This window comes from Chrysoperla carnea, assembly GCF_905475395.1.
Source record: "Chrysoperla carnea chromosome X unlocalized genomic scaffold, inChrCarn1.1 SUPER_X_unloc_55, whole genome shotgun sequence".
Taxonomy (NCBI): Eukaryota; Metazoa; Arthropoda; class Insecta; order Neuroptera; family Chrysopidae; genus Chrysoperla; species Chrysoperla carnea.
This window is the reverse complement of record NW_025408184.1, coordinates 8,862-28,838: the sequence shown is the minus strand read 5'-3', so window position 1 is coordinate 28,838 and position 19,977 is coordinate 8,862. Positions and strand designations below refer to the sequence as shown.

At 24.2% G+C, this 19,977-nt stretch overlaps 3 non-coding genes across 3 annotated transcripts; all 3 read right to left on the bottom strand.

Annotated features, from left to right (window-relative positions):
• Positions 1 to 3,086: 3,086 nt before the first annotated feature.
• On the bottom strand, positions 3,087 to 3,205 carry LOC123304462. Its single transcript, XR_006536481.1, has one exon. It is a non-coding gene; the product is annotated as a 5S ribosomal RNA (ribosomal RNA).
• Positions 3,206 to 9,573: 6,368 nt separating this feature from the next.
• Positions 9,574 to 9,692, bottom strand: LOC123304461. The gene has a single exon (XR_006536480.1). It is a non-coding gene; the product is annotated as a 5S ribosomal RNA (ribosomal RNA).
• Positions 9,693 to 16,058: 6,366 nt separating this feature from the next.
• Positions 16,059 to 16,177, bottom strand: LOC123304460. The gene has a single exon (XR_006536479.1). It is a non-coding gene; the product is annotated as a 5S ribosomal RNA (ribosomal RNA).
• Positions 16,178 to 19,977: the final 3,800 nt, after the last annotated feature.

Genomic DNA, 19,977 nt, shown 5'->3' with positions numbered 1-19,977 from the left:
ACCACCTTTACCTCGTCCAGACATAGCGAATAAATTTATTTAATTAATATTTTTTTTTGTAAATATAATCACACAGATGTGTACGTTACGGGGATTGTAACATAAATGTTTAAAATGTTATTTGGGTATTTTAATTTATAATATTTATAAAATATAAAACTTTAAAAATAAACCAATCACCTTATAGTATTATTTTCAGCCAATCAGAGAGTAGTATTCATTTTTATTGTTATATCCATCTTCGCGTATATAATACGCTAGTTGTATACACGACACGCTCATACATATACTGACTGGTGTTCTGTAACTATCTGTGTATATTAATTGTTTGTAACAATGCCACCAAAAACAAGTGGAAAAGCAGCAAAAAAAGCTGGCAAAGCTCAAAAAAATATATCAAAGAGTGATAAGAAAAAGAAGAGGAAGCGCAAGGAATCATATGCAATTTACATTTACAAAGTATTAAAACAAGTGCATCCTGATACTGGTATCTCTAGTAAAGCTATGAGTATCATGAACAGTTTTGTTAATGATATTTTTGAACGTATTGCTGCTGAAGCATCACGTTTAGCACATTATAATAAACGTTCAACAATCACAAGTCGGGAAATTCAAACCGCAGTTCGATTATTATTACCTGGTGAATTGGCAAAGCACGCTGTTAGTGAAGGTACTAAAGCTGTTACCAAATATACAAGTTCAAAATAAATAAATCGAAAATATTATTTAATTGATAACATAAAAATACATCAACATATAAAAACGGCTCTCTTTTTAAGAGAGCCATCAAATTTTTTAAATAAGAGTAAATTATTTTTATATATACAAAAAAATTAAATAAACAATTATTAATATCATATTTAATATAAAATTTTATATATTAATAGCTTGAATATATCTATTATTAGTATATCAATATTATTAATTTTAAATATAATAAAGGATATCGCGGAATATATATCGTAAATCAATGTAATGCATTTGCATTACATTACCTTTATTATTTTCATTTTACATTTACTACTTGTTTATGTACGCTTATAATTATTAGAAAAATATTTTTAATAATTTTAAAAAATAAATGAAATAATAAAAATTTAATAATAAATTATTTATTGAAAGTATAAAAAATGGTATAGCAAAATCTTTATTTTCTTTGATTAAGGCGAAATGTTTTATTAGTTATAAATTCGATAATCTCCTATCGATACTTGTTACTCTTAACTTGTATATATAAAAAATATAATAGTATATTAATTTATAATAAAATTTTTTCAAAAATTCAATAAGTTATTGTAAAATAAAATAGATAATATACAAATTATAATTTATTATTGCAGATATATTACAATAAAAAAAAAAAATAAAAATATTTGGTAATGTATGTTATAAACAAAATAATTTGTTGTAAACAAATTATATAATATGTTATATTTATTAACAAATTTATTTACTCTTATATAAATAAAATTAGTGGCTTCCCAAAAAGGAAAGCCTGTTTAAATTTATCGGATGTATTAAATATTCTTTAATAAATTTACTAAATATTTTAAGTAAATTATTATATTTTCTTAACCTCCAAAACCATACAAAGTACGACCTTGTCGTTTTAATGCATATACAACATCCATAGCTGTAACTGTTTTACGTTTTGCGTGTTCAGTATATGTAACAGCATCCCGAATAACATTTTCAAGGAATACTTTAAGTACACCACGTGTTTCTTCATAAATTAAACCAGAGATACGTTTTACTCCACCTCGTCGTGCTAAACGACGAATTGCAGGTTTTGTAATACCTTGGATATTATCACGCAAAACTTTTCTATGACGTTTTGCACCCCCTTTTCCAAGACCCTTTCCACCTTTTCCTCTGCCAGTCATTTTAATAAAAAATTATTTACAATATTTTAACGAACGGATAACACGTGTGTTAACCTCACAAGTATTGTAATGTATGTGAGCGCCGGTACAATTGTGCCTTTTTATATAAAGCATTAAAGATTTTTTAAGCCACGCCTATACAATTTGATTAGTCCATACTCTGATAGCTATCCAATAGGATATGACAACAAAAATTTTGAAATTTCATATAAATATAAATACAACACATTTATTTCGCATTTAAACATTTGACTTTGTAGTATCAAATTGTCGAATATAATTTTTAAAATTGTGTGTTTTTTTGTAAAAACATTATTATTTGAAAATGGCTAGAACCAAGCAAACTGCACGTAAATCAACTGGTGGTAAAGCACCAAGAAAACAATTAGCAACGAAAGCTGCACGTAAAAGTGCACCAGCAACTGGTGGAGTAAAAAAACCACACAGATATCGTCCTGGTACAGTAGCTTTACGAGAAATTCGTCGTTATCAAAAAAGTACTGAATTGTTAATTCGTAAATTACCATTCCAACGTTTAGTACGTGAAATTGCACAAGATTTTAAAACCGATTTACGTTTTCAAAGTTCAGCTGTTATGGCATTACAAGAAGCTAGTGAAGCCTATTTAGTAGGTTTATTTGAAGATACCAATTTATGCGCAATTCATGCAAAGCGTGTTACAATTATGCCTAAGGATATACAATTGGCAAGACGTATTCGTGGAGAACGTGCATAAGCGTTTTAAATGACAATTTAAAAAAAAAAAAACAAATAAGAAATATTTTCGGTCCTATATATAGGACCAACATATATTATTAAATAAGAGTATATTATTTTTATTAAAAAATATATATATATATATATATATATATATATATATATATATATATATAAATATAAATTATTGAAATAAAATTAAACATTATTAAAATTTTGTTATAATTATAAGCGATTGCTATTTCTAAAAATAAATAAATTTCATAAAATTTATATTATTTTATATTCATTTGAAATATTAAAAAAACTTCTCGCTTTAAAGTAACCATGATATGAGTTATAAATGCAATAAAATTTTATACAAAAAATAATATTTATTTGTTGATGAATAATATAAAAGGTTTACATTTCTAAATAACATATATTTATATATGGTGTGTAAAAAAAAAGAAAAGAAGAAAAATAATTTATATTTTTAATATAAAAAGGCAACCGCACACAGTGTTCCCAAGCGGTCACCCATCCAAGTACTGACTGTGCCCAATGTTGCTTAACTTCGGTGATCGGACGAGAACCGGTGTTTTCAACGTGGTATGGCTGTTGCCAGTAATAAATGAAAATTTTTACAAATATATATTTTTCATAAATATCATTAATATTAAAGTATATTATTAAAATTTTCAATGAAGTAATCAATTTAAATATATACTTATTTATTATACCATATATTTTAAATAAAAATGCAACCGCACACAGTATTCTCAAGTGGCCACCCATCCGTGGTACTGACTGTGGCAAATGTTTCTAAACTATTATTTTATAAAATATTTATACAAAAAATAATTTACTCTTATCAAATATTAATTTGTGGCCTGTATTAAGGCCTATGTTATTTTCATTTTTTAGCAAAAATAATGAAATATTTCAATATATTATTAAAGTAACAGATCATTTCTTTTTTGGTGCTGCTTTTTTAATTTTTGTAGGAGATGATTTGGCAACAGAAGCTTTCTTAGCTTTTGGTGCTTTCGGTTTACGAGCAGGGCTACTTTTGGCAGCGGATTTTGTACTTTTTGCTGGTTTTGCTTTAACTGGTGCTTTTTTTGATGCCGCTGATGATTTTGCAGTAACTTTTTTAGCAGCAGTTGATGATGATGGAGTCGCTTTTTTTGCTTTAGGCTTTTTGGCTGCCAATGATGTAGTTGTGGCTTTCTTTTCTTTTGGTGCCCGTTTACTTTTAGCACTCTTTGCTGAACCTTTTGCTCCACTTTCTTTTTTGGATACTTTTGATTTAGCTGAAGAATTAGATGAAGCGGAAGCAGCCAATTTGAATGAACCAGATGCACCTTTACCTTTAGTTTGTACCAAGGCTCCCTCAGTTACAGCAGCTTTTAAATATTTTTTAATAAATGGTGAAATTTTATCAGAATCCACTTTATAATTTGCAGCTAAATATTTTTTAATTGCTTGTAATGATGAACCACCACGTTCTTTTAAATTTTTAATTGCGTTAACAACCATTTCTGATGTACGTGGATGTGTTGGTTTTGAATGTTGTTTTGTACGTTTAGCACCAGAAGCTGTTGCTTTTTTTGTTGGTGTTGTAGAAGCAGCAGTAACCGCAGTTGCTGCAACAGCTGTAGAATTTTCTTCGGCCATATTTTTTACTTTATAAAAATAATGTATTTATTATAAATATTTAAATGATAAAATATAATAATTCTATCAAATAAAAAATAAAGGTTTTCAATTATATCATTATTCACAATAATATAAGTCCCTATGTAAGTCAAAGTACCATGTAGAAAACACATAAAAATTAAATAGTATTTCTAATTTACTGTCGTAGTAAACATGATTTATTTTTTCAATTTCTATAATATATAAAATAATAAATTATAAATTTAATAATAATATTTATTTTATAAATTAAAATATATTTAATTTTTTTATTAACAATTATTAATAAACATAGTTTAATATTAATTATTTCAATCATACAAAACAATAATATTTTTAAGGTAAACTTAAAAAGTATATATTTTTATTTTTTATTTAATATCGATTTATTATAAATTATTAGTATATAAATAATTAAAAAATTTAATATATAAATATATATATTATAGTATAAGATTTCATTTTTAGAAAAACTTTTTTTGTCAATAATGAAAACGTATTATTATGAAATGTGTTAATCGAACATTGACAAAATATATTTCATTAGAAAATACTTTTATTTATGCATTAATATCAATAATTAACTATTAAATTAATTTTTTCATAATTATATAAAGAAATTTTATACTGATATAAGTATTTATATATTATAATATTTATTTTAAATATAAAAAAATTTATGACAAAATATATTATTAGAGTATTTGTTGAGATTAATATAAGATTATTTTAAATAAGAATTAATTTATATAATTATTAAAATATTATTAATTTTATGTTATGTAATTTTAATAAAAATAAATAATAATAATAAATATAAAAATTTTTTAACAATTTAAATTTTATATGATCTAAATAATTTTGTTAAGTACGATATGAGAAATCATTGTAAGCTTCGTTAAGAAACTTTGTAATATAAAATAATAATAATAATATTAAATATATAAATAAATAAAATAAATTTGATACATATTTTTGGTTCATTCTGTGTATAAATCAAAGGATACCGAATAATTGGTAACGGATGCGATATATTATAGTATCGAGTATTAAAACATAATATATAAATTTATCTTGTTATTCAAATTTTTTGTTACTTAACTTATGTATTTAGAAAATTTATAATATTATTTATATAATTGACATAAAATCTTATAAATTGAAATTTTATTAATATGTATCAAAAGAAGAGAGTAACGTATTGATATAATATCAAAGGATACTGATTATTTAAATAACGAATACGTCATATATTGTTTGTGTAACAAAGTTCACTTGGCCATCTAGTTGAAAATAACATTTTCAATAGAAAGTTTATATGCTTTTTTTTTTCTTTAATTATTAAAAAAATAAATTGAAATTTAATTCAATCAAATTTTATAATAATTTTTAAAAAATTTTTCCTTTTAAAAAATATTTTGTGATGTTGTGATAATATGTATTAATACAAGTGCATCCTGATACTTTTATCTCTAGTAAAGGTATGAGTATCATGAACAGTTTTGTTATCTAATGATATTATTTTGATAATATTTTGTGTATATTCTTATAATATTTTGTCTAAATATCATCATAATACAATATTATTTTGATAATATTTTATGAATATTCTTATAATATGTTACCTAAATGTCATCATAATATGATGAATTATTTCCATAATAACATATAAAAAAGAAAAAAAAAAAAAAGAATCATTAATTTATAATTATTTAAATTGATTCTTTAAAAAAATATTATAATATATTATTTATAAAAATAATTTTTACTCTTATTTTAAATAAATTTGTGGCCTTTTATTAAAAGGCCTATGATCGATGTATTATTATTATAAAAATTAATGCAATGTTTTTAATTTATGCTTTCTTTTCAGTTTTCTTTGGTAATAACACTGCTTGAATGTTTGGTAATACACCACCTTGAGCAATTGTTACACCAGATAATAATTTATTTAATTCTTCATCATTACGAATTGCCAATTGTAAATGACGTGGAATGATACGTGTTTTTTTGTTATCACGGGCAGCATTACCAGCTAACTCGAGAACTTCTGCAGCCAAATATTCCATAACAGCAGCCAAATATACTGGGGCACCAGCACCTACTCGTTCAGCATAATTTCCTTTTCGTAATAATCTGTGAATTCTTCCAACAGGAAATTGTAATCCTGCTCGGCTTGATCTTGACTTTGCCTTTCCCTTTACTTTACCACCTTTACCTCGTCCAGACATAGCGAATAAATTTATTTAATTAATATTTTTTTTTGTAAATATAATCACACAGATGTGTACGTTACGGGGATTGTAACATAAATGTTTAAAATGTTATTTGGGTATTTTAATTTATAATATTTATAAAATATAAAACTTTAAAAATAAACCAATCACCTTATAGTATTATTTTCAGCCAATCAGAGAGTAGTATTCATTTTTATTGTTATATCCATCTTCGCGTATATAATACGCTAGTTGTATACACGACACGCTCATACATATACTGACTGGTGTTCTGTAACTATCTGTGTATATTAATTGTTTGTAACAATGCCACCAAAAACAAGTGGAAAAGCAGCAAAAAAAGCTGGCAAAGCTCAAAAAAATATATCAAAGAGTGATAAGAAAAAGAAGAGGAAGCGCAAGGAATCATATGCAATTTACATTTACAAAGTATTAAAACAAGTGCATCCTGATACTGGTATCTCTAGTAAAGCTATGAGTATCATGAACAGTTTTGTTAATGATATTTTTGAACGTATTGCTGCTGAAGCATCACGTTTAGCACATTATAATAAACGTTCAACAATCACAAGTCGGGAAATTCAAACCGCAGTTCGATTATTATTACCTGGTGAATTGGCAAAGCACGCTGTTAGTGAAGGTACTAAAGCTGTTACAAAATATACAAGTTCAAAATAAATAAATCGAAAATATTATTTAATTGATAACATAAAAATACATCAACATATAAAAACGGCTCTCTTTTTAAGAGAGCCATCAAATTTTTTAAATAAGAGTAAATTATTTTTATATATACAAAAAAATTAAATAAACAATTATTAATATCATATTTAATATAAAATTTTATATATTAATAGCTTGAATATATCTATTATTAGTATATCAATATTATTAATTTTAAATATAATAAAGGATATCGCGGAATATATATCGTAAATCAGTGTAATGCAAATGCATTACATTACCTTTATTATTTTCATTTTACATTTACTACTTGTTTATGTACGCTTATAATTATTAGAAAAATATTTTTAATAATTTTAAAAAATAAATGAAATAATAAAAATTTAATAATAAATTATTTATTGAAAGTATAAAAAATGGTATAGCAAAATCTTTATTTTCTTTGATTAAGGCGAAATGTTTTATTAGTTATAAATTCGATAATCTCCTATCGATACTTGTTACTCTTAACTTGTATATATAAAAAATATAATAGTATATTAATTTATAATAAAATTTTTTCAAAAATTCAATAAGTTATTGTAAAATAAAATAGATAATATACAAATTATAATTTATTATTGCAGATATATTACAATAAAAAAAAAAAATAAAAATATTTGGTAATGTATGTTATAAACAAAATAATTTGTTGTAAACAAATTATATAATATGTTATATTTATTAACAAATTTATTTACTCTTATATAAATAAAATTAGTGGCTTCCCAAAAAGGAAAGCCTGTTTAAATTTATCGGATGTATTAAATATTCTTTAATAAATTTACTAAATATTTTAAGTAAATTATTATATTTTCTTAACCTCCAAAACCATACAAAGTACGACCTTGTCGTTTTAATGCATATACAACATCCATAGCTGTAACTGTTTTACGTTTTGCGTGTTCAGTATATGTAACAGCATCCCGAATAACATTTTCAAGGAATACTTTAAGTACACCACGTGTTTCTTCATAAATTAAACCAGAGATACGTTTTACTCCACCTCGTCGTGCTAAACGACGAATTGCAGGTTTTGTAATACCTTGGATATTATCACGCAAAACTTTTCTATGACGTTTTGCACCCCCTTTTCCAAGACCCTTTCCACCTTTTCCTCTGCCAGTCATTTTAATAAAAAATTATTTACAATATTTTAACGAACGGATAACACGTGTGTTAACCTCACAAGTATTGTAATGTATGTGAGCGCCGGTACAATTGTGCCTTTTTATATAAAGCATTAAAGATTTTTTAAGCCACGCCTATACAATTTGATTAGTCCATACTCTGATAGCTATCCAATAGGATATGACAACAAAAATTTTGAAATTTCATATAAATATAAATACAACACATTTATTTCGCATTTAAACATTTGACTTTGTAGTATCAAATTGTCGAATATAATTTTTAAAATTGTGTGTTTTTTTGTAAAAACATTATTATTTGAAAATGGCTAGAACCAAGCAAACTGCACGTAAATCAACTGGTGGTAAAGCACCAAGAAAACAATTAGCAACGAAAGCTGCACGTAAAAGTGCACCAGCAACTGGTGGAGTAAAAAAACCACACAGATATCGTCCTGGTACAGTAGCTTTACGAGAAATTCGTCGTTATCAAAAAAGTACTGAATTGTTAATTCGTAAATTACCATTCCAACGTTTAGTACGTGAAATTGCACAAGATTTTAAAACCGATTTACGTTTTCAAAGTTCAGCTGTTATGGCATTACAAGAAGCTAGTGAAGCCTATTTAGTAGGTTTATTTGAAGATACCAATTTATGCGCAATTCATGCAAAGCGTGTTACAATTATGCCTAAGGATATACAATTGGCAAGACGTATTCGTGGAGAACGTGCATAAGCGTTTTAAATGACAATTTAAAAAAAAAAAAACAAATAAGAAATATTTTCGGTCCTATATATAGGACCAACATATATTATTAAATAAGAGTATATTATTTTTATTAAAAAAAATATATATATATATATATATATATATATATATATATATATATATAAATATAAATTATTGAAATAAAATTAAACATTATTAAAATTTTGTTATAATTATAAGCGATTGCTATTTCTAAAAATAAATAAATTTCATAAAATTTATATTATTTTATATTCATTTGAAATATTAAAAAAACTTCTCGCTTTAAAGTAACCATGATATGAGTTATAAATGCAATAAAATTTTATACAAAAAATAATATTTATTTGTTGATGAATAATATAAAAGGTTTACATTTCTAAATAACATATATTTATATATGGTGTGTAAAAAAAAAGAAAAGAAGAAAAATAATTTATATTTTTAATATAAAAAGGCAACCGCACACAGTGTTCCCAAGCGGTCACCCATCCAAGTACTGACTGTGCCCAATGTTGCTTAACTTCGGTGATCGGACGAGAACCGGTGTTTTCAACGTGGTATGGCTGTTGCCAGTAATAAATGAAAATTTTTACAAATATATATTTTTCATAAATATCATTAATATTAAAGTATATTATTAAAATTTTCAATGAAGTAATCAATTTAAATATATACTTATTTATTATACCATATATTTTAAATGAAAATGCAACCGCACACAGTATTCTCAAGTGGCCACCCATCCGTGGTACTGACTGTGGCAAATGTTTCTAAACTATTATTTTATAAAATATTTATACAAAAAATAATTTACTCTTATCAAATATTAATTTGTGGCCTGTATTAAGGCCTATGTTATTTTCATTTTTTAGCAAAAATAATGAAATATTTCAATATATTATTAAAGTAACAGATCATTTCTTTTTTGGTGCTGCTTTTTTAATTTTTGTAGGAGATGATTTGGCAACAGAAGCTTTCTTAGCTTTTGGTGCTTTCGGTTTACGAGCAGGGCTACTTTTGGCAGCGGATTTTGTACTTTTTGCTGGTTTTGCTTTAACTGGTGCTTTTTTTGATGCCGCTGATGATTTTGCAGTAACTTTTTTAGCAGCAGTTGATGATGATGGAGTCGCTTTTTTTGCTTTAGGCTTTTTGGCTGCCAATGATGTAGTTGTGGCTTTCTTTTCTTTTGGTGCCCGTTTACTTTTAGCACTCTTTGCTGAACCTTTTGCTCCACTTTCTTTTTTGGATACTTTTGATTTAGCTGAAGAATTAGATGAAGCGGAAGCAGCCAATTTGAATGAACCAGATGCACCTTTACCTTTAGTTTGTACCAAGGCTCCCTCAGTTACAGCAGCTTTTAAATATTTTTTAATAAATGGTGAAATTTTATCAGAATCCACTTTATAATTTGCAGCTAAATATTTTTTAATTGCTTGTAATGATGAACCACCACGTTCTTTTAAATTTTTAATTGCGTTAACAACCATTTCTGATGTACGTGGATGTGTTGGTTTTGAATGTTGTTTTGTACGTTTAGCACCAGAAGCTGTTGCTTTTTTTGTTGGTGTTGTAGAAGCAGCAGTAACCGCAGTTGCTGCAACAGCTGTAGAATTTTCTTCGGCCATATTTTTTACTTTATAAAAATAATGTATTTATTATAAATATTTAAATGATAAAATATAATAATTCTATCAAATAAAAAATAAAGGTTTTCAATTATATCATTATTCACAATAATATAAGTCCCTATGTAAGTCAAAGTACCATGTAGAAAACACATAAAAATTAAATAGTATTTCTAATTTACTGTCGTAGTAAACATGATTTATTTTTTCAATTTCTATAATATATAAAATAATAAATTATAAATTTAATAATAATATTTATTTTATAAATTAAAATATATTTAATTTTTTTATTAACAATTATTAATAAACATAGTTTAATATTAATTATTTCAATCATACAAAACAATAATATTTTTAAGGTAAACTTAAAAAGTATATATTTTTATTTTTTATTTAATATCGATTTATTATAAATTATTAGTATATAAATAATTAAAAAATTTAATATATAAATATATATATTATAGTATAAGATTTCATTTTTAGAAAAACTTTTTTTGTCAATAATGAAAACGTATTATTATGAAATGTGTTAATCGAACATTGACAAAATATATTTCATTAGAAAATACTTTTATTTATGCATTAATATCAATAATTAACTATTAAATTAATTTTTTCATAATTATATAAAGAAATTTTATACTGATATAAGTATTTATATATTATAATATTTATTTTAAATATAAAAAAATTTATGACAAAATATATTATTAGAGTATTTGTTGAGATTAATATAAGATTATTTTAAATAAGAATTAATTTATATAATTATTAAAATATTATTAATTTTATGTTATGTAATTTTAATAAAAATAAATAATAATAATAAATATAAAAATTTTTTAACAATTTAAATTTTATATGATCTAAATAATTTTGTTAAGTACGATATGAGAAATCATTGTAAGCTTCGTTAAGAAACTTTGTAATATAAAATAATAATAATAATATTAAATATATAAATAAATAAAATAAATTTGATACATATTTTTGGTTCATTCTGTGTATAAATCAAAGGATACCGAATAATTGGTAACGGATGCGATATATTATAGTATCGAGTATTAAAACATAATATATAAATTTATCTTGTTATTCAAATTTTTTGTTACTTAACTTATGTATTTAGAAAATTTATAATATTATTTATATAATTGACATAAAATCTTATAAATTGAAATTTTATTAATATGTATCAAAAGAAGAGAGTAACGTATTGATATAATATCAAAGGATACTGATTATTTAAATAACGAATACGTCATATATTGTTTGTGTAACAAAGTTCACTTGGCCATCTAGTTGAAAATAACATTTTCAATAGAAAGTTTATATGCTTTTTTTTTTCTTTAATTATTAAAAAAATAAATTGAAATTTAATTCAATCAAATTTTATAATAATTTTTAAAAAATTTTTCCTTTTAAAAAATATTTTGTGATGTTGTGATAATATGTATTAATACAAGTGCATCCTGATACTTTTATCTCTAGTAAAGGTATGAGTATCATGAACAGTTTTGTTATCTAATGATATTATTTTGATAATATTTTGTGTATATTCTTATAATATTTTGTCTAAATATCATCATAATACAATATTATTTTGATAATATTTTATGAATATTCTTATAATATGTTACCTAAATGTCATCATAATATGATGAATTATTTCCATAATAACATATAAAAAAGAAAAAAAAAAAAAAGAATCATTAATTTATAATTATTTAAATTGATTCTTTAAAAAAATATTATAATATATTATTTATAAAAATAATTTTTACTCTTATTTTAAATAAATTTGTGGCCTTTTATTAAAAGGCCTATGATCGATGTATTATTATTATAAAAATTAATGCAATGTTTTTAATTTATGCTTTCTTTTCAGTTTTCTTTGGTAATAACACTGCTTGAATGTTTGGTAATACACCACCTTGAGCAATTGTTACACCAGATAATAATTTATTTAATTCTTCATCATTACGAATTGCCAATTGTAAATGACGTGGAATGATACGTGTTTTTTTGTTATCACGGGCAGCATTACCAGCTAACTCGAGAACTTCTGCAGCCAAATATTCCATAACAGCAGCCAAATATACTGGGGCACCAGCACCTACTCGTTCAGCATAATTTCCTTTTCGTAATAATCTGTGAATTCTTCCAACAGGAAATTGTAATCCTGCTCGGCTTGATCTTGACTTTGCCTTTCCCTTTACTTTACCACCTTTACCTCGTCCAGACATAGCGAATAAATTTATTTAATTAATATTTTTTTTTGTAAATATAATCACACAGATGTGTACGTTACGGGGATTGTAACATAAATGTTTAAAATGTTATTTGGGTATTTTAATTTATAATATTTATAAAATATAAAACTTTAAAAATAAACCAATCACCTTATAGTATTATTTTCAGCCAATCAGAGAGTAGTATTCATTTTTATTGTTATATCCATCTTCGCGTATATAATACGCTAGTTGTATACACGACACGCTCATACATATACTGACTGGTGTTCTGTAACTATCTGTGTATATTAATTGTTTGTAACAATGCCACCAAAAACAAGTGGAAAAGCAGCAAAAAAAGCTGGCAAAGCTCAAAAAAATATATCAAAGAGTGATAAGAAAAAGAAGAGGAAGCGCAAGGAATCATATGCAATTTACATTTACAAAGTATTAAAACAAGTGCATCCTGATACTGGTATCTCTAGTAAAGCTATGAGTATCATGAACAGTTTTGTTAATGATATTTTTGAACGTATTGCTGCTGAAGCATCACGTTTAGCACATTATAATAAACGTTCAACAATCACAAGTCGGGAAATTCAAACCGCAGTTCGATTATTATTACCTGGTGAATTGGCAAAGCACGCTGTTAGTGAAGGTACTAAAGCTGTTACAAAATATACAAGTTCAAAATAAATAAATCGAAAATATTATTTAATTGATAACATAAAAATACATCAACATATAAAAACGGCTCTCTTTTTAAGAGAGCCATCAAATTTTTTAAATAAGAGTAAATTATTTTTATATATACAAAAAAATTAAATAAACAATTATTAATATCATATTTAATATAAAATTTTATATATTAATAGCTTGAATATATCTATTATTAGTATATCAATATTATTAATTTTAAATATAATAAAGGATATCGCGGAATATATATCGTAAATCAGTGTAATGCAAATGCATTACATTACCTTTATTATTTTCATTTTACATTTACTACTTGTTTATGTACGCTTATAATTATTAGAAAAATATTTTTAATAATTTTAAAAAATAAATGAAATAATAAAAATTTAATAATAAATTATTTATTGAAAGTATAAAAAATGGTATAGCAAAATCTTTATTTTCTTTGATTAAGGCGAAATGTTTTATTAGTTATAAATTCGATAATCTCCTATCGATACTTGTTACTCTTAACTTGTATATATAAAAAATATAATAGTATATTAATTTATAATAAAATTTTTTCAAAAATTCAATAAGTTATTGTAAAATAAAATAGATAATATACAAATTATAATTTATTATTGCAGATATATTACAATAAAAAAAAAAAATAAAAATATTTGGTAATGTATGTTATAAACAAAATAATTTGTTGTAAACAAATTATATAATATGTTATATTTATTAACAAATTTATTTACTCTTATATAAATAAAATTAGTGGCTTCCCAAAAAGGAAAGCCTGTTTAAATTTATCGGATGTATTAAATATTCTTTAATAAATTTACTAAATATTTTAAGTAAATTATTATATTTTCTTAACCTCCAAAACCATACAAAGTACGACCTTGTCGTTTTAATGCATATACAACATCCATAGCTGTAACTGTTTTACGTTTTGCGTGTTCAGTATATGTAACAGCATCCCGAATAACATTTTCAAGGAATACTTTAAGTACACCACGTGTTTCTTCATAAATTAAACCAGAGATACGTTTTACTCCACCTCGTCGTGCTAAACGACGAATTGCAGGTTTTGTAATACCTTGGATATTATCACGCAAAACTTTTCTATGACGTTTTGCACCCCCTTTTCCAAGACCCTTTCCACCTTTTCCTCTGCCAGTCATTTTAATAAAAAATTATTTACAATATTTTAACGAACGGATAACACGTGTGTTAACCTCACAAGTATTGTAATGTATGTGAGCGCCGGTACAATTGTGCCTTTTTATATAAAGCATTAAAGATTTTTTAAGCCACGCCTATACAATTTGATTAGTCCATACTCTGATAGCTATCCAATAGGATATGACAACAAAAATTTTGAAATTTCATATAAATATAAATACAACACATTTATTTCGCATTTAAACATTTGACTTTGTAGTATCAAATTGTCGAATATAATTTTTAAAATTGTGTGTTTTTTTGTAAAAACATTATTATTTGAAAATGGCTAGAACCAAGCAAACTGCACGTAAATCAACTGGTGGTAAAGCACCAAGAAAACAATTAGCAACGAAAGCTGCACGTAAAAGTGCACCAGCAACTGGTGGAGTAAAAAAACCACACAGATATCGTCCTGGTACAGTAGCTTTACGAGAAATTCGTCGTTATCAAAAAAGTACTGAATTGTTAATTCGTAAATTACCATTCCAACGTTTAGTACGTGAAATTGCACAAGATTTTAAAACCGATTTACGTTTTCAAAGTTCAGCTGTTATGGCATTACAAGAAGCTAGTGAAGCCTATTTAGTAGGTTTATTTGAAGATACCAATTTATGCGCAATTCATGCAAAGCGTGTTACAATTATGCCTAAGGATATACAATTGGCAAGACGTATTCGTGGAGAACGTGCATAAGCGTTTTAAATGACAATTTAAAAAAAAAAAAACAAATAAGAAATATTTTCGGTCCTATATATAGGACCAACATATATTATTAAATAAGAGTATATTATTTTTATAAAAAAATATATATATATATATATATATATATATATATATATATATATATAAATATAAATTATTGAAATAAAATTAAACATTATTAAAATTTTGTTATAATTATAAGCGATTGCTATTTCTAAAAATAAATAAATTTCATAAAATTTATATTATTTTATATTCATTTGAAATATTAAAAAAACTTCTCGCTTTAAAGTAACCATGATATGAGTTATAAATGCAATAAAATTTTATACAAAAAATAATATTTATTTGTTGATGAATAATATAAAAGGTTTACATTTCTAAATAACATATATTTATATATGGTGTGTAAAAAAAAAGAAAAGAAGAAAAATAATTTATATTTTTAATATAAAAAGGCAACCGCACACAGTGTTCCCAAGCGGTCACCCATCCAAGTACTGACTGTGCCCAATGTTGCTTAACTTCGGTGATCGGACGAGAACCGGTGTTTTCAACGTGGTATGGCTGTTGCCAGTAATAAATGAAAATTTTTACAAATATATATTTTTCATAAATATCATTAATATTAAAGTATATTATTAAAATTTTCAATGAAGTAATCAATTTAAATATATACTTATTTATTATACCATATATTTTAAATAAAAATGCAACCGCACACAGTATTCTCAAGTGGCCACCCATCCGTGGTACTGACTGTGGCAAATGTTTCTAAACTATTATTTTATAAAATATTTATACAAAAAATAATTTACTCTTATCAAATATTAATTTGTGGCCTGTATTAAGGCCTATGTTATTTTCATTTTTTAGCAAAAATAATGAAATATTTCAATATATTATTAAAGTAACAGATCATTTCTTTTTTGGTGCTGCTTTTTTAATTTTTGTAGGAGATGATTTGGCAACAGAAGCTTTCTTAGCTTTTGGTGCTTTCGGTTTACGAGCAGGGCTACTTTTGGCAGCGGATTTTGTACTTTTTGCTGGTTTTGCTTTAACTGGTGCTTTTTTTGATGCCGCTGATGATTTTGCAGTAACTTTTTTAGCAGCAGTTGATGATGATGGAGTCGCTTTTTTTGCTTTAGGCTTTTTGGCTGCCAATGATGTAGTTGTGGCTTTCTTTTCTTTTGGTGCCCGTTTACTTTTAGCACTCTTTGCTGAACCTTTTGCTCCACTTTCTTTTTTGGATACTTTTGATTTAGCTGAAGAATTAGATGAAGCGGAAGCAGCCAATTTGAATGAACCAGATGCACCTTTACCTTTAGTTTGTACCAAGGCTCCCTCAGTTACAGCAGCTTTTAAATATTTTTTAATAAATGGTGAAATTTTATCAGAATCCACTTTATAATTTGCAGCTAAATATTTTTTAATTGCTTGTAATGATGAACCACCACGTTCTTTTAAATTTTTAATTGCGTTAACAACCATTTCTGATGTACGTGGATGTGTTGGTTTTGAATGTTGTTTTGTACGTTTAGCACCAGAAGCTGTTGCTTTTTTTGTTGGTGTTGTAGAAGCAGCAGTAACCGCAGTTGCTGCAACAGCTGTAGAATTTTCTTCGGCCATATTTTTTACTTTATAAAAATAATGTATTTATAATAAATATTTAAATGATAAAATATAATAATTCTATCAAATAAAAAATAAAGGTTTTCAATTATATCATTATTCACAATAATATAAGTCCCTATGTAAGTCAAAGTACCATGTAGAAAACACATAAAAATTAAATAGTATTTCTAATTTACTGTCGTAGTAAACATGATTTATTTTTTCAATTTCTATAATATATAAAATAATAAATTATAAATTTAATAATAATATTTATTTTATAAATTAAAATATATTTAATTTTTTTATTAACAATTATTAATAAACATAGTTTAATATTAATTATTTCAATCATACAAAACAATAATATTTTTAAGGTAAACTTAAAAAGTATATATTTTTATTTTTTATTTAATATCGATTTATTATAAATTATTAGTATATAAATAATTAAAAAATTTAATATATAAATATATATATTATAGTATAAGATTTCATTTTTAGAAAAACTTTTTTTGTCAATAATGAAAACGTATTATTATGAAATGTGTTAATCGAACATTGACAAAATATATTTCATTAGAAAATACTTTTATTTATGCATTAATATCAATAATTAACTATTAAATTAATTTTTTCATAATTATATAAAGAAATTTTATACTGATATAAGTATTTATATATTATAATATTTATTTTAAATATAAAAAAATTTATGACAAAATATATTATTAGAGTATTTGTTGAGATTAATATAAGATTATTTTAAATAAGAATTAATTTATATAATTATTAAAATATTATTAATTTTATGTTATGTAATTTTAATAAAAATAAATAATAATAATAAATATAAAAATTTTTTAACAATTTAAATTTTATATGATCTAAATAATTTTGTTAAGTACGATATGAGAAATCATTGTAAGCTTCGTTAAGAAACTTTGTAATATAAAATAATAATAATAATATTAAATATATAAATAAATAAAATAAATTTGATACATATTTTTGGTTCATTCTGTGTATAAATCAAAGGATACCGAATAATTGGTAACGGATGCGATATATTATAGTATCGAGTATTAAAACATAATATATAAATTTATCTTGTTATTCAAATTTTTTGTTACTTAACTTATGTATTTAGAAAATTTATAATATTATTTATATAATTGACATAAAATCTTATAAATTGAAATTTTATTAATATGTATCAAAAGAAGAGAGTAACGTATTGATATAATATCAAAGGATACTGATTATTTAAATAACGAATACGTCATATATTGTTTGTGTAACAAAGTTCACTTGGCCATCTAGTTGAAAATAACATTTTCAATAGAAAGTTTATATGCTTTTTTTTTTCTTTAATTATTAAAAAAATAAATTGAAATTTAATTCAATCAAATTTTATAATAATTTTTAAAAAATTTTTCCTTTTAAAAAATATTTTGTGATGTTGTGATAATATGTATTAATACAAGTGCATCCTGATACTTTTATCTCTAGTAAAGGTATGAGTATCATGAACAGTTTTGTTATCTAATGATATTATTTTGATAATATTTTGTGTATATTCTTATAATATTTTGTCTAAATATCATCATAATACAATATTATTTTGATAATATTTTATGAATATTCTTATAATATGTTACCTAAATGTCATCATAATATGATGAATTATTTCCATAATAACATATAAAAAAGAAAAAAAAAAAAAAGAATCATTAATTTATAATTATTTAAATTGATTCTTTAAAAAAATATTATAATATATTATTTATAAAAATAATTTTTACTCTTATTTTAAATAAATTTGTGGCCTTTTATTAAAAGGCCTATGATCGATGTATTATTATTATAAAAATTAATGCAATGTTTTTAATTTATGCTTTCTTTTCAGTTTTCTTTGGTAATAACACTGCTTGAATGTTTGGTAATACACCACCTTGAGCAATTGTTACACCAGATAATAATTTATTTAATTCTTCATCATTACGAATTGCCAATTGTAAATGACGTGGAATGATACGTGTTTTTTTGTTATCACGGGCAGCATTACCAGCTAACTCGAGAACTTCTGCAGCCAAATATTCCATAACAGCAGCCAAATATACTGGGGCACCAGCACCTACTCGTTCAGCATAATTTCCTTTTCGTAATAATCTGTGAATTCTTCCAACAGGAAATTGTAATCCTGCTCGGCTTGATCTTGACTTTGCCTTTCCCTTTACTTTACCACCTTTACCTCGTCCAGACATAGCGAATAAATTTATTTAATTAATATTTTTTTTTGTAAATATAATCACACAGATGTGTACGTTACGGGGATTGTAACATAAATGTTTAAAATGTTATTTGGGTATTTTAATTTATAATATTTATAAAATATAAAACTTTAAAAATAAACCAATCACCTTATAGTATTATTTTCAGCCAATCAGAGAGTAGTATTCATTTTTATTGTTATATCCATCTTCGCGTATATAATACGCTAGTTGTATACACGACACGCTCATACATATACTGACTGGTGTTCTGTAACTATCTGTGTATATTAATTGTTTGTAACAATGCCACCAAAAACAAGTGGAAAAGCAGCAAAAAAAGCTGGCAAAGCTCAAAAAAATATATCAAAGAGTGATAAGAAAAAGAAGAGGAAGCGCAAGGAATCATATGCAATTTACATTTACAAAGTATTAAAACAAGTGCATCCTGATACTGGTATCTCTAGTAAAGCTATGAGTATCATGAA